Source organism: Erythrolamprus reginae, chromosome 6 (genome assembly GCF_031021105.1).
Source record: "Erythrolamprus reginae isolate rEryReg1 chromosome 6, rEryReg1.hap1, whole genome shotgun sequence".
Classification (NCBI taxonomy): domain Eukaryota; kingdom Metazoa; phylum Chordata; class Lepidosauria; order Squamata; family Dipsadidae; genus Erythrolamprus; species Erythrolamprus reginae.
This window is the reverse complement of record NC_091955.1, coordinates 33,271,814-33,287,786: the sequence shown is the minus strand read 5'-3', so window position 1 is coordinate 33,287,786 and position 15,973 is coordinate 33,271,814. Positions and strand designations below refer to the sequence as shown.

The 15,973-nt window shown below is 45.3% G+C and overlaps 1 protein-coding gene across 4 annotated transcripts in view; it reads left to right on the top strand.

Annotated features, from left to right (window-relative positions):
* The window catches only part of FOXP2 (forkhead box P2), a 792,940-nt gene that overhangs the window by 568,139 nt on the left and 208,828 nt on the right, over positions 1-15,973 (top strand). Inside the window, exon 1 of one of the 4 annotated variants that reach the window (XM_070755490.1) lies at positions 10,777-10,824. The exons of the other annotated variants lie outside the window; for them this stretch is intronic. The gene's annotated coding sequence lies outside the window, so the exon portion shown is untranslated. Of the gene's footprint in view, positions 1-10,776; positions 10,825-15,973 lie in introns of those variants that run through there. 4 annotated transcript variants of the gene reach the window in all.

Sequence of the window (15,973 nt, the reverse complement as noted above, 5' to 3'; positions counted from 1 at the left end):
TCTCGGGGCCTCAAGCTCAATTTCCTCTGTTGGCCATGCCATCATTTTGTTCAATGCCCTTGGATTGCATGCCCCCACAAGAGACTCCTCTTGCAGCAGGAGATTCTACACCTGGAAGACATAAGGGCCATAGAGCCAGTTCCCTTGGACCAGAGGGGGCAGGAATACTACTCAGTGGTATTTGTGGTACCCAAGACATCGGGGGGATGCCGGCTTATCCTAAACCTGAGGCAGCTCAATGTTTATGTCCGGTATGTACGGTTCAAAATGCACTCGCTCCGTACGATACTTTCTTGCATCAGGAGGGGAGATTACATGACCTCCATAGACTTAAAAGAGGCCTACCTGCATGTACCTGTACACACGGAATTTATTTTATTTATTATTTATTTATTATTTGGATTTGTATGCCGCCCCTCTCCGAAGACTCGGAATATCGGCAATTCCTCAGGTTCTGTATCAACGAGCGCCATTACCAGTACCGGGCAATGCCGTTCGGGTTGTCATCGGCGCCCAGGACGTTCACAAAACTTCTGGACATCCTGACAGCTTCGCTAAGATCCAGTTCGGTACGCCTGATGGCGTACCTGGACGATATTATTATCCTGTCCAGAACTCCAGAGAGAGCTCGAACCGACCTGCAGTTGACAATTCAGACCTTGGAGGACCACGGCTTTACAGTCAACTTTCCAAAGAGTCATCTCACTCCCACGACCCGTCTTCAACACTTGGGAGCGGTGATAGATTCGCAAGTGGGCGAGGTCTTCCTTTCCGACGAACGCAAGATGAAGATTTGGGACATGGTAACCTTTCTTTGCCATCAGGAGCGAGTGACCTTAGCCTTGCTATCTCGGATACTAGGGTCATTCGTCTCCTGCATAGACATCGTCCCTTGGGCCAGATTCCACACCAGGCCCCTGCAGTGGTTCCTCCTCCCGTACCAACGGAGTCGATCAAGCCACTCACAGCGTCTGGTCTCAATCCCAAGGAGCGTGAGGAGGTCGCTCCCATGGTGGCGCTCACCCGCGCTTCTTCGAGGCTCCCCCTTCTTAAGGCAGAGGGAGGTGGTTATCACCACGGATGCGAGCCTCAGAGGTTGGGGGGCTCACTCAGAGACTCAAGTGGCTCAGGGAGTGTGGACAATGCCAGAGCTAGCGGACAGCCATATCAACCTTCTGGAATTATGGGCGGTATTTCTAGATCTTCAGGCATTCTTCGAGGAGTGTCAGGATGCTTATGTCTTAATTCTCACTGACAACGTGGCGACTCACTCCCACTTGAATCATCAGGGAGGGACGAGGTCAGCCAGACTGATGCGAGAGACGAATATTCTATTCTCATGGGCAGAAACATACTTGCTTTCAATCAGGGCAGAGCACATTTCGGGGGTAGACAATGTGCAAGTGGATTGGCTCAGCAGGTCCACCCTCCAACCGGCCGAGTGGCGTTTGGGAGAACAGGCATTTCAGGCGGTGGCAAGGAGGTATGGGAATCCACTGGTGGATCTATTTGCCACAGCAGAAAACACACACCTGCGTCGCTTTTTCTCTCGTTTCCCGTGTCCGGGAGCCGAACGGATCAATGCCCTCAGGACCCCATGGCCGGACGGCCTACTGTATGCGTTCTCACCGGTGTGCCTCATCCACCGAGCAGTGGCCAAAATAATCGCAGAGAGGGCCGAGGTGATATTCATCGCCCCTTATTGGCCGCGCCGCCCATGGTTTGCAGACTTAATGGATCTGTCAATCACACCACCATGGCACCTCCCGATCAACTTTGTCTCACTAAGCCAGGGATCAGTTTACCATCCGGATCCCCAGTGGTGGAAACTTGCCGCATGGCGCTTGAGGGGGACAGATTGAGAGCAGCAGCGCTTCCACAAGCGGTCATTTCCACCATACAAGCGGCCCGTAGGCCTTCAACGACAAGGATCTATCAGTCCACCTGGTCAGCTTTCCACAAATTCTGTGTTGACACTGGAACAGATCCACAATCAGCATCGGTAGCACAGGTTCTATCCTTTCTGCAGACCGGGCTAGACAGAGGTCTCGCTCCTAACACCCTGCGTAGACAGGTGGCGGCTATTTCAACCATCATTAAGCTGGATGAGGGAAGAACAATCACTCATCACCCATGGGTGAGAGATTTTCTCAAGGGAGCAGCTAACATACGGCCTCCGACGATACACAGGTTCCCATCATGGGATCTTTCCTTTGTGTTGGATACCCTGACGGCACCCCCATTTGAACCTCTCCGTAATATTTCCCTGCGTCTTTTGTCCTTTAAGACTGCCTTCCTGGTGGCCATCACATCGGCCAGGAGGGTATCTGAACTGGCGGCTCTTTCAGTAAGGCCTGACCTTTGTCTATTCCAACTCAATCGAGTAGTTTTAAGACCAGACCCGACATTCCTGCCCAAGGTCAACACCTTTTTCCATAGATCAACAGATATTGTGTTGCCAGACTTCTGTGCACGAGGTAACCATCCGCTGGAGTTACGCTGGCACAAGATAGACGTGCGTCGAGCGCTTAAAATCTATGTTCGTCGGACGGCCGCTTTCCGTAGAACGGAGGCCTTATTTGTGTCTTTTGCAACATCTACGATGGGAACTAAGGTATCTCCTACGTCGATTAGTCGATGGGTGACGTCTTGTATTGTTACAGCCTACACCTCACGATCTAGGACAGTACCTGAGAACATCAAGGCCCACTCCACAAGGAGTGCGGCTACTTCTGCGGCGTGGTCCACCCAGGCACCCTTGGAGGACATCTGCCGAGCTGCAACTTGGGCCACTCTGAATACGTTCATAAAGCATTATAAGTTAGACTCATTTGGATCCTTGGAGGCGACCTTTGGCCGAAGAGTGCTGCAGCGGGTGTGTGATGCCCATACGCCCCTGGTCCAGCCTTCTCCCACCCTGGTATCATAATCTTGGGTATATCCCATGTTGGACTCTCCGCAGCAGTGCATTGGAGAAGGACCGTTGAAACTTACCTGAACGGTCTTCTCGATGCACTGCGAGGAGAGTCCAAAACCAACCTGGCCGTTTGGCCCAGGGGCTCAGTGTTTTGTTGAAGTTGAGTTAATAAAGTTGTGTTAATTGCACTACTCCTTCGTTTTTATTGACTGCAACCTAAATTTTCTCCCACCTTGACCTCTGAAACCCAATTCCCATTCGTAAAAACTAAATCTAGAATATTCTCCCCTCTAGTTGGTGTCTTAACCAGCTGTGCCAGAGCTGCTCCTGTAAAGGCCTCTACTATATTCTTACTTTTGCATGTAAGGGCACTGGGGATATTCCAGTCAACATCAGGCATGTTGAAATCACCCATAACCACAATATTTCCCTTTACTGCCATTTGGGTAATTTCATCCACCATCTTGTTGTCATATTCCTCAGATTGCCCTGGAGACCTATAGATCACCCCAATTCTAATGGCAGAACCTTCTTTATTTTGCATGCAAATCCAGAGAGTCTCCAGATCTTTACATGTATTTTGAATTAGTGTTGTTTTTAGACTTTCTTTAACATAAATGGCTACTCCACCTCCCTTTCTCTCTATTCTATCCTTCCTATACAGTGTATATCCTGGTATGGATATTTCCCATTCATTAGAATCCTTAAACCATGTCTCAGTTATGGCAACCAGATCCAAATTATCTCTAGATATTATGGCCATTAACTCACCTAGCTTGTTGCTCAAGCTTCGAGCATTCGTGCACATTACCCGAAGAACATTATTTTCATTATTAGTTTGCCCCTTATCATCAACAATTACATCTATTCTATTTACAGCTCCCTTTTCATAAGCTTCCAGAAACTGATTTATCCTCATTGGTCGGGGACAGGAATCATCCACATCAGTTACATCTCTGTCCCCTTTACCCAGTTTAAATGCCTGTCCAAAAAAGTTCTGAATTCCTCACGGAGCACCTGGGTACCTCTGTATGATGGATGCAAACCATCCAATAATAATAATAATAATAATAATAATAATAATAATAATAATAATAATAATAATAATAATAATAATTTATTAGATTTGTATGCCACCCCTCTCCAAAGACTCGGGGCGGTATACACAGCCCTGGTGCTTATGGAGACCGGACACGGGGAAAAGAGGGGTGAATATGCAGGGACAATGTTGCAGAGCATCTGCAGTCATTTGTAAGAGCAAACAATTGCCATGGTACTGCAACATTTGTAGTTTTGGGACTTGTTCATAAACACTGGGGGGTGCTTATCATGTAACTTCAAACATTCGCTAACGGAATGATTGTAACCTGGGGATTATCTGTACTAAATATCTGATCCTGACTTTTATTCTTTATATTAGGTTATAATCAGATAATTTCCATTTGAAGCATTCTAAAATGCTGGCAAAATTCTTTTACAATGCAGGAACATAGATTTATATAGATTTAACACACAGTAATTGATTATTAATGTGATTGGTTTCCAATCAAATCAATTGATTGGTTTCGGCCCACAGGGAAGTGACACGGAGCTGAGTCCAGGAGATTGTCAACGCTTCTTTGGGGAGAGGGTCCTTTCCGGCTCCCTACAAGGAGGCACTTATGCACCCCCTCCTCAAGAAGCCTTCCCTGGACCCAGCCATTCTCAACAACTATAATCCAGTCTCCAACCTTCCCTTTATGGGGAAGGTTGTTGAGAAGGTGGTGGTACTCCAACTCCAGCGGTCCTTGGAAAAAGCTGATTATCTAGGCCCTCAACAGTCAGGATTCAGGCCCGGCTACAGCATGGAAACTGCTTTGGTCACACTGATGAATGATCTCTGGCGGGCCCGGGACAGGGGCTTGTCCTCTGTCCTGATGCTTCTTGACCTCTCAGCGGCTTTCGATACCATTAACCATGGTATCCTTCTGTGCTGGCTGGAGGGGCTGGGAGTGGGGGGCATTGTTCTGCAGTGGTTCTCCTCCTACCTTTCCGGTTGGTTGCAGTTGGTGTTAGGGGGGTCAGAGGTCAACCTCTAGGTTACTTCCTTGTGGGGTTCCTCAGGGGTCGGTCCTCTAACCCCTGCAATTCAATATGTACATGAAACCACTGGGTGAGATCATCCAAGGGCATGGGGTGAGGTATCATCAGTACACTGATGGTACCCAGCTGTACATCTCCATCCCATGTCCAGTCAGTGAAGCAGTGGAAGTAATGTGCCGGTGCCCGGGGTCTGGATGGGTGTCAACAGGCTCAAACTCAACCCTGACAAGATGGAGTGGCTGTGGGATTTTCCTCCCAAGGACAATTCCATCTGTCCGTCCATCACCCGGGGGGGATTACTGACCCCCTCTGAGAGGGTGTGCAACTTGGGCATCTTCCACAATCCACAGCTTACATTAGAGCACCATCTTTCAGCTGTGTTGAGGAGGGTGTTTGCCCAGGTTCACCTGATGCACCAGTTGCGGCCCTATTTAGACCGGGAGTCATTGCTCACAGTCACTCATGCCCTCATCACCTTGAGGTTCGACTACTGCAATGCTCTCTACATGGGGCTACCTTTGAAGAATGTTCGGAAACTTCAGATCGTGCAGAATGCGGCCGCGATAGCAATCATGGGCCTCCCCAGATATGCCCATGTCTCATCAACTCTCCACGTCCTGCACTGTCTGCCGATCAATTTCCGGTCACAATTCAAAGTGTTCGTTATGACCTATAAAGCCCTACATGGCATCGGACCAGAATACCTCTGAGACCACCTTCTGCCACACGAATCCCAGCAGCCAATTAGGTCCCATAGAGTTGGCCTTTTCTGGGTCCTGTCAACTAAACAATGTCATCTGGTGGGACCCAGGGGAAGAGCCTTCTCTGTGGTGGCCCCGGCCCTCTGGAACCAACTTCCCCCAGAGATTAGGACTGCCCCCACCCTCCTCACCTTTTGTAAGTCATTAAAAACACATCTTTGCTGCCAGGCATGGGGAAATTAACACACACCCCAATTGTCAAGGTTGGTGTATGGTTTGATTGGATTGTGTGATTATTTTATTATAAGGGTTTAAAATTGGATTTTTAAAAATTGGATTTGTACACTGTTTATGTTGTTGTGAGCCGCCCCGAGTCTTCGGAGAGGGGCAGCATACAAATCTAATAAATTATTATTATTAAATTATTGTTATTATTATGTTAGATCTATGGCTGTGTCCTTTGAAACATGCATTTGGTTTAAAGAATTGCTGATAAAATATCGTATGCATATTTACCATTAAAAATAAATATAGGAAGAATGGTAAAAAAAGAAGCTAAAACAACAATTATATTCCAAAGAATTATCAAATTAATTAAACAAATATAAACAAGGTTTGCCAGAGAGGACACATCAAGATGTTAAACATGTTGCAACCAGGATGCAGACTCCTTACTGTTCCGAGATTACCCAGGTTTGTTAGAAAAATGTTTTTAGGTATTTCCAGAAGGTCACAAGTTTTGGGGTTAACCTCGCCATGGGGAGGTGGGTAATGATGTTCCAAAGACAGGTGCCATGGGAGAAAAGGCTCATCTCTCCAGTAGATGGGACATGCAACATGGCGTTTAGTAATAGCAATAGCATTTTTCACTCCATAACACTTTACAGCAGTCTCTGAATGCTCTAGAAAAAGAAACATTTTTGCATATTACCCCCAACAATCTGGGTCTTCATTTTACTAACCTCAGAAGGATGGAAGACTGAATCAACCTTGAGCCCTGACAGAATCAAACTCCAAGCTGTGGGCAGAGTTTGTATGTAATGCTGCACTTTAACCTCTGTGCCATCATAGCTCAATATTCTTATCCTGCTGTACTGATAGAAGAGATAGCTGTAATCAAGGAAAAGTCACACAGATAAGCTGGTCCCGTGCTATGCAGTAACATCCTATACTGTTACTAATAAAGGATTAGAAAGAATTCCAGAAGCCATGCTCTAGAGCAGTGATGGCAAACCTATGGCACGGTGACACGCAGAGCCATATCTGCTGGCACCCAAGCTGTTGCATGCTCATGTGCATGCTCATTAGCTCCAATGTGCATGTGTGTGCCAGCCAGCTGATTTTTGGCTTGCACAGAGGCTCTGGGAGGGTGTTTTTGGCTTCCAGAGAGCCTCTGGGAGGATGGAGGAGGGTGTTTTTACGCCCCCTTGGCTCCAGGGAAGCTTTTGGAGCCTGGGGAAAGAGAAACATGAGCCTACTGGGCCCATCAGAAGTTGGGAAACAGTCCATTTCCTGTCTCCAGAGGGCATGCAGGGGGCGGGAGAAGCTGTTTTCAACCTTCCCAGGCATTGAATTATGGGTGTGGGCACTCATGCATGCACGCAGATTCACCGTCACTGCTTTCCAGTGGTGGAATTCAGCCAGTTTGCATCATCGGAACCAGTTGTTTATGAGAACCAGTTGTTAACTTTCTGAGCAGTTCAGCGAACTGGCTGTTGGAAGAAATCTTTTTTGGAAGCCTTTTGTTTTTCCCACCTGAAGGGGTTAATCCTGTCAGGAGACATTCTAATGTGCCTCTGTGTGTGGTTTCTAACCTAATCTTACTTATCTTTATTGCCCTGCTTAAGTGTTTTCAGAAACTGCCTCTGTGGTTAAACCTTTTTACATTGTAACAACTATTAATGGTTCTTGGCAGTACACCCAGATTTTTTTTAGCTGGAGTGACTTCTCTGGAGTTTTTCCCCCCTTTGCAGGTATTTTATTCCAGGGATTGACTTTTTTAAAGGGTTGTTTTTAAAAGGACATTTCAAGCTTTTTACACTGCTTTAGTGGTTCCTGTCACTGTTCTTTTGGGATGTACTTCCACCATGGCTGAATTCCTTCCCAGTCACCCCTTGCATCCTCATCCCCAATTAAGGATGAGAGGGAGCAATTGCCAGCCTCTTTCTTCCCTGGATCTGTAATCTTCTCTTAAATGGAGTGATCTGGATAGTCTTTGGTTTCTTTGTTTGCTTGTTACAAAAAAGGGGGGCTTCGCGACCCCCCCCCCCCACTGATGGAAAAGCAATGAGGTAATCTTTTCAGATTGCCACTGCCTGCCTGATCAAGCAATGCTGCCTAGAAAAAAATATTTTTCAAGCTGTGTCTTTTCCTCTTTATTCCAACACACAATCTTTACTTAAATCTGGGTGATTTTTTTAGGATATCTTGTGAGGTGAGTGAGATGAGCTGGTATCTTTAAGTGGTGCAAATGGATCTAATGATTGCCTCTTCTGATTGCTTTGTCAGTTCACTGAGCACAGGTGTCACTTGTCTAAGGGTATTCTTCAGTCATCCAGGTTATGGTTGTCCAAAAGCTGCTTTTTTCAAAAGGCAACTGGACTTTCTTGGTTTTCAGAAAGTCCAGTTGCCCCTTGAAAAGCAATTTTGGGATAGGAGTCTCTTGTATTGTTTAGGAGTGGCCAAGGATTGACCAAGAGATTGCTCACTGATAGAAAGATTTTTTAAAAAAAATTGGAGGTAGGGGTTTGGATCCTCCCTCCAATTTGTTTTAGTTTTCTCTCTGATAATAAAGCTTAGTAACATGGCACCGGGCTTGAAATTTATTTAGATATCTGTGGCATGTACTAATTTTATTGTGATCCTGACAAGCTTGGGAAGGCAGAGACTTGAACCTGGGTCCCATATATACTTTGTTAATTTGTCTCTTTAGCTCAGCATTTTGTAGCCCAACTATGCCCACTCACTTTCTGGAGATCTTAGATGACCTCTCTGCTAAAGGGTTTTATTTTATGAGCAAGAGTTAGCTGCTCATAGTTATCATTGCATTTTAACTGTTTTAATTCTTCAAGGTGCTCTGACACCCTGCTTGATTTGTAACTCTGGGTTGCAGGTATTGCTGATGAAAAGGAAAGTATTCTGACATAATGGTTTAGGTTTTCCTGATGGCTGTGACTCTTTCATCCTCAATGTGTATTCTCTCATTTCTAATCTTTTTGCAAGCAAAGAGGCTATTTGCATTTTTTGTACAGGTAATCCTTAACTTACAACAGTAAGTTGTAATGGTCATTTAGTGACCATTCAAAGTTACAATGGCACTGAAAAAACTGACTTATGATCATTTTTCACATTTACAATCATTACAGCATCCCCATAGTCACATGATGAAAATTCAGATGGTTGACACCTATCTCATATTTATGATGGTTATAGTCTCCCAGGGTTATGTGATTCCCTTTTGCAAACTTCTGACAAGTATAGTCAATGGGGAGGCCAGATTCACTTAACAGCCATGTTACTAACTTGACAACTACAGTGATTCACTTAACAAAGGTGGCGGGAAAAGTCGTGAAATGGAGCAAAATTCACTTAATAAATTTTTCACTTAGCAACATAAATTTTGGGCTCAATTGTGGTTGTAAGGAGAGCAGAAGAAAGGAGAGGAGAGTCCAAGCATGATAAGGAGTGACAGAGAGGGGTGAGGTAGGGCCGAGTATGGCGAGGAGAGGCTGTGTGAGGTGAGGCACACCTCAACATGAGTGATTTTGAGTTGGCCACTCCCATCCAATCATATGATCACCCAAACATACCTACCCAGCTGGTCATTAGGGCAAAGAATGTTGTTAAATTATTTGAATCCTACCACTGAGGCTTTCCCTATGAATTGGCCTATACAGTTAAATCTAGAACCTTGAATTGTTAAAAGCAAACATTCAGTATGAATGAATGATGAGATGGGATGATCTATACTAATAAATGAAATCAGACCTTGGTTATTATCATGAAGGAATTGCGGAATTTAAACAGAATATTATGAAGTTCGTTTTCTTGAAGGTAGTGTTTGTGTTGTCTGCCTACTCAAGGTTTTTAGTTAAAAAAAGTTTCTCTCTGAAGATCACAGGTTTCATCAATCATGGGAAAGCTATACAGTGGAACCTTGGTTAGTGAATGCCTGGGTTAGTGAACAATTCAGTTTGTGACCAAAAATTTTGCTAAAAATTTGCACCAGTTAGTGAACAAAATTTTGGATTGTGAACATTGTTGACGTCACCCCCACGCGTCCCTGCATCTCAAACCAAGCATCATTCGCGTTTGAGACACAGTTACATTCAGTCGACCATTATCTGTATTGTGATGCTTCCTTCTTTTTAGTGATTTTAGTGGTTTATTTTAATAATATACCCGCCCCCAATCAGAATTTGGCTGAGGAAATGTCTTAGGTGGGGGAGGAGGAAGGGAAGGAAGAATTCCCAAGTTCAGTGATTAAAGAAATGTGTGCAAAGTGGGAGGAATTACAATTGTTTGTAGAAAAACCTTTCCCTAAGAGTGTGGTAGGCAACAGGAGCCTAAACATTTTCAATGATATTGTGATGTAGTATTACCATAAAGTGTTACAAAAAAGGCAGAAGCAGTAGACATTGGACAAGTTTTTTCCTTCAATCTCAAAGTGACAGAGAAGGGAAGTCACCCCTGAACTCACAATGCCAGTTGTTCTCATGGAGGGGGATTCCCCCTCCAAGCAGTAGTTCCACTTCTTCCACCCCACACCTCCATCCACTCACGCCATCACATTGCAGTCAAAAAGGTAAGTTTTCTTATGTTTTCTTATGTTTAAATGCTTTTAAAAATGTTTTTATGTTTAACTCTTTATGTACTGTATTATAACTGTTCTCATTAAAAAAACATACCTATATAACCTGTAACACTTATGTATTAGCAAGTCAACAGGGGCTGGGAACCAATTATTTATATTTTCTTTATTTCTTATAGGGAAAATTATTTTGGATAGTGAACATTTCGGATTGCAACCAGCTTTCCGGAACGGATTGTGTTCACTAACTGTGGTTTCACTGTATTATGTTTTCCACTTAGCGATTCACACTTTAACAATCTAATCTAAAACAGGTAAACAGTATTCATTCTCTGTATGTATATGAAAAAAAGATTTACGTGAATAGCAATCTAAGTTTGCAATTTAAGTTGAGCCTGTATTCCTGTACAATTTATCTTACAATAAGATCTGTTGAACTTCTGAGTAAATGTAGTAAATATCTGGGCATTATGCAAATATTCTACATTTAAGCTTTCAGAACAAGCCTGTGACATATTTCAGTCAGAGATATAAATAACGGGTTGAAGACTATTAGTAACCTGAAGTTTCTTCATTCAAGTTCAACATTTTAATACTTAGACACGTTAGCTTACTTTCTGTATCTTAACGTTAGCTTTTAGAGAGTACTAAATAGGCCAAATATTTTATGTTGGGGCATTTTAATTTGTGTGTATCCCATAAAGACAATGTTATATTCCACTGAGATGTAGATTTCAAATACAAGGTTAATTCTATTTTTCTCAGAGCTCAGTAATTGATTTTGTTTTGTTTTTTGTCCTAAATGATTTATCACCAAGAGATTTGCACAATCCCTTGATGTTATAAAAGTTCTAAATTTTTCTATTACTAAAAATAAGAGTGTCCTTCAGAGTAAATCTGGCCCATTTGTAGATAAATTGAATCTATGAATATCATTTGAAAAAGTTTGTTTGGAGCACATTGTCAGTGTTCCATTTCAAATAATTAAAGCAGCTGCAAGTTTTGCAAGCAGACACAGCCTTCACACCAAGCTGTTGGCCTATTGCAGAGTCACTCTTCCCAGCCTAATGTAGGACTACAATTTTGGTTCTGGTGTTCTTCGACAGCTCTTTGGTCTTCACCATAGTGGAGTTTGTAGTGTGACTGTTTGAGGTTGTGGACAGGTGTCTTTTATACTGATAACAAGTTTAAACAGGTGACATTACTACAGGTAATGAGTGGAGGACAGAGGATCCTCTTAAAGAAGAAGTTACAGGTCAGTGAGACCCAGAAATCTTGCTTGTTTGTAGATGACCAAATACTTATTTTCCACCATAATTTGCAAATAAATTCAAGCAATGTTATTTTATGGATATGTTTTCTCATGTTGTCTCATAGTTGAGGTCTACCTATGATGTCAATTACAGGCTTCTCTCATCTTTTTAAATGGGAGAACTTGCACAATTGGTGTCTGACTAACAGGGCCGCCGATAGATGGGTATTACTGGGAGGGGCGTACCGGGCCCGGGAAAATTGAATAATGGCGGGGGCCCGGCGCTTCTCCTGCTGAGCCCAGTCCTCTCCCGGTGGCTTTCGGCTCCTCCCGTCCTCCAGTCCCAGAGTAAAGCGTGCGGCGAAGGTAGGAGCCCCTTCGGGGTGGCGGTTGCAACTTGCGCTTGTGTTAAATTTTGTTTCTTTCCTAAGCAGCCTTCTGTGTAAAAAAATCCATTTGGGAACGAGTCGTTCCCAAATGGATTTTTTTACACAGAAGGCTGCTTAGGAAAGAAACAAAATTTAACACAAGCGCAAGTTGTAGGCTTCGCACGCGTGCGCCAGCGTCCCCCAAAAGGCCCCCCCGCGCATCCTTTTCCAAGGGCGTGCAGGAAGCCGCGCCCCCCCCGTGCCTCTAGCCCCCTCGCGCCGCCGTGGCTACTCGCCGCTGCCCTCGCCCGCCCGTCTGCTCCGCCTCTCTTCCCTGCAAGTATTCTCACAGCGGGGGCCACCGCGCTCTCTCCATCTCCCTGCTAGCCTGCCCGGAGCATTCAAAGTAAGAGCGAAGGTTTTTCTTACTTTGAATTTTCCGGGTTGGGCTGGCAGCAGGGGATGGGGAGAGCGCGCGTCAGCCCGCGCGCCCGACATTCCAGGCGCCGTCCCGGTGCAACACCCCAGAGACCCCTGACCCCGGTTTCCTGGATTCCTGGTGGCGGCGACCGAGCCCTGAGGCGTCAGGGGCCCGGCCAAATTTAAAAATTGGGGGGGGGTTGCCAGCCCCCTGGGCCCTGGCGCCTGCAGTAATTTGTGCCCAGTGAGCACAGGCGCAGTACTGGCCCTCTCTTGCCGGCCGCCTGCCTAACCAATGGGAGCGGGACTCATTTGCAAGAAAAAGGCACGCCCAGGACTCGAAGCTCCGACGGAGCCTTTGGCAGCGCGATCCTCCCGGAATAAAGTAAAGTGCGTGGCGAAGGTCGGAGCCCCTGCCGGCGTTGGGGAACGAGGCTTGGGCGGCCGGGTGCTCGCCTCATCTGGGCCCGGTCCGGCAGAGTAGTTTGCTTTTGCACCCCGTCTCGAGCTCCGTTGGTGCCAACCCGGCCCTCCCCACTTCAGAGAGAGGGGGGAGAAAGAGAGAGAGAGAGAAAGGGATAGAAAGAAAGGGAGGGGGAGAGAGAGAGAGAGATAAAAAGAGAGAGAGGGAGGGAGAGAAAGATATAGAAAAAGATAAAGAGAGAGGGGGAGAAAAAGAGAGAGAAAGGGAGATAAAAAGAGGGGGGGAAAGAGAGAAAGAGAGATAAAAAGAGGAAGAGAGAGGGAGGGAGAGAAAGAGATAGAAAGAGACAGAGGGGGAGAGAAAGAGAGAGAGAAAGGGAGAAAGAAAGAAAGAAAGAAAGAGAGAGAGAGAAAGAGAGAGGGAGGGAGAGAAAGAGAAAAAGAGAGAAAGGGAGCTAAAAAGAGAAAAAAGAGAGAGAGATAAAAAGAGGAAGAGAGGGAGGGAGAGAAAGAGGTAGAAAGAGACAAAGAGAGAGGGGGAGAGAAAGATAGAGAGAAAAAGAGAGAGAGAGAGAGATAAAAAGAGAAAGAGAGAGGGAGGGAGAGAAAGAGATAGAAAGAGACAAAGAGAGAGGGGGAGAGAAAGAGAGAGAGAAAAAGAGAGAAAGGAAGATAAAAAGAGAAGAGAGAGAGAGATAAAGAGGAAGAGAGAGGGAGGGAGAGAAAGAGATAGAAAGAGACAAAGAGAGGGGGAGAGAAAGAGAAAAGAGAGAGAGAGAGATAAAAAGAGAAAGAGAGAGGGAGGGAGGGAGAGAAAGAGATAGAAAGAGACAAAGAGAGAGAGGGAGAGAAAGAGAGAGAGAGAAAGAGATAAAGGGAGATAAAAAGAGGGAGAGAAAGAGAGAGGGAGAGAAAGAGAGAGAAAGAGAAAGAAAGAGAGAAGGGGAGAGAGGGAGAGAAAGAGATAGATAAAGTGAAAGAGAGAGGGTGGGAGAGAGATAGAAAGAAAGAGAGGGGGGAGAGACAAAAGAGAGAAAGAGATATAAAGAGAAAGAGAGAGAAAGGGAGACAAAAAGAGAAAGAGAGGGAGAGAAAGAGAAAGAGAAAAAGAGAAAGAGAAAAAGAGAGAGAAAGGGAGAGAAAAAGAGAGAAAGAGAGAAAAAAAAAAGAGAGAGAGAGAGAAAAAAAAGCAGGTGGGGGAGCACACCTATTTTGCCAGCCCTCGGATGGGCCATAGGGATCTGGTGTATGTGGAGGGAGGGGTCCCCAGCTTCTGTTCTGCAGAGGGGAAGCCAAAGCCCCCGCATGGGTTATGCAGAGTGCCAGTGTTTGGGGCAAGGTGGGGGCTGGGGGTCTTCCTTAACCCCCATTTCTTTGGTGGGGCTAAGAGGCCTGCCTAGCAGGGCTGGTGTGTTGCTGAAGGTCTTGTCGAGGGAGACCAGTGTAGTCCCCCCCTGGCTCCCATCCCCAGGGAAGGGCGTTCTGGCATCACTACCACTGGGGAGGGAGGGAGGGAGGAAAAGAAAGAGAATAGAAAAAAGGAAAGAAAGAAAAAGAAAAAAGAAAGAGAAAGAAAGAAAGAAAGAAAGAAAGAGGAAGGAAGGGGATGGGGCAGGAGGGAGGAAAGAAGGAAGGAAGGAAAATAAAAAAAGAGAGAAAAAAGAAAGAAAAAGAGAAGGAAGGAAGGAAGAAGGGAGGGGGGCCCCAGACACTTAGGTTGTATGGGGCCCCAAAATTCCTGATGGCGGCCCTGCTGACTAAATACTCCCCCCCCCACTATATAGTGTGTGTGTGGGGGGGGGAAGTATTTAGTCAGACACCAATTGTGCAAGTTCTCCCATTTAAAAAGATGAGAGAAGCCTGTAATTGACATCATAGGAAGACCTCAACCATGAGAGACAACATGAGAAAATACATCCAGAAATCACATTGTCTGATTTTTAATGAACTTATTTCCAAATTATGATGGAAAACAAGTATTTGGCCAATAACAAAAGTTCAGCTCAATACTTTGTTATATATCCTTTGTTGGTAATGACAGAGGTCAAACGTTTTCTGTAAGTCCTCACAGGGTTGGCACACACTGTTGCTGGTATGTTGGCCCATTCCTCCATGCAGATCTCCTCAACAGCAGTGATGTTTGGGGGCTGTCGCTGGGCAACACGGACTTTCAACTCCCTCCAAACATTTTTTATAAATTGAGATCTGGAGACTGGCTAGGCCACCCCAGGACCTTAAAATGCTTCTTACGAAGCCACTCCTTCATTGTCCTGATGGTGTATTTGGGATCATTGTTATGCTGAAAGATCCAGCCACGTTTCATCTTCAGTGCCATTGCTGATGGAAGGTAGTTTGCGCTCAAAATCTCACAATACATGGCCCCATTTATTCTTTCATGTACACAGATCAGTCGTCCTGGTCCCTTTGCAGAGAAACCGCTCCAAAACATGATGTTGCCACCCCCATACTTCACAATAGGTATGGTGTTCTTTGGATGCAACTCAGCATTCTTTCTCCTCCAAACATGACGAGTTGTGTTTCTACCAAACAGTTCTACTTTGGTTTCATCTGACCATATGACATTCTCCCAATACTCTTTTGGATCATCCAAATGCTCTCTAGCAAACTTCAGAGGGGCCCGGACATGTATTGGCTTCAGCAGGGGGACACGTCTGGCACTGCAGAATCTTGAGTCCCTGGCGGCGTAGTGTGTTACTGATGGTAGCCTTTGTTACGTTACGAGTCTGCGGAGAGGGGCGGCATATAAATCCAATAAATCTAATCTAATCTACGTTGGTCCCAGATCTCTGCAGGTCATTCACTAGGTTGCCCCGTGTGGGTCTGGGATTTTTGCTCACCGTTCTTGTGATCATTTTGACCCCACGGGATGAGATCTTGCACATAGTCCCAGATTAAATCGAGATTATCAGTGGTCTTGTATGCCTTCCATTTTCTAATTATTGCTCCCAGAGTTGATTTCTTCACACCAAGCTGCTTGCC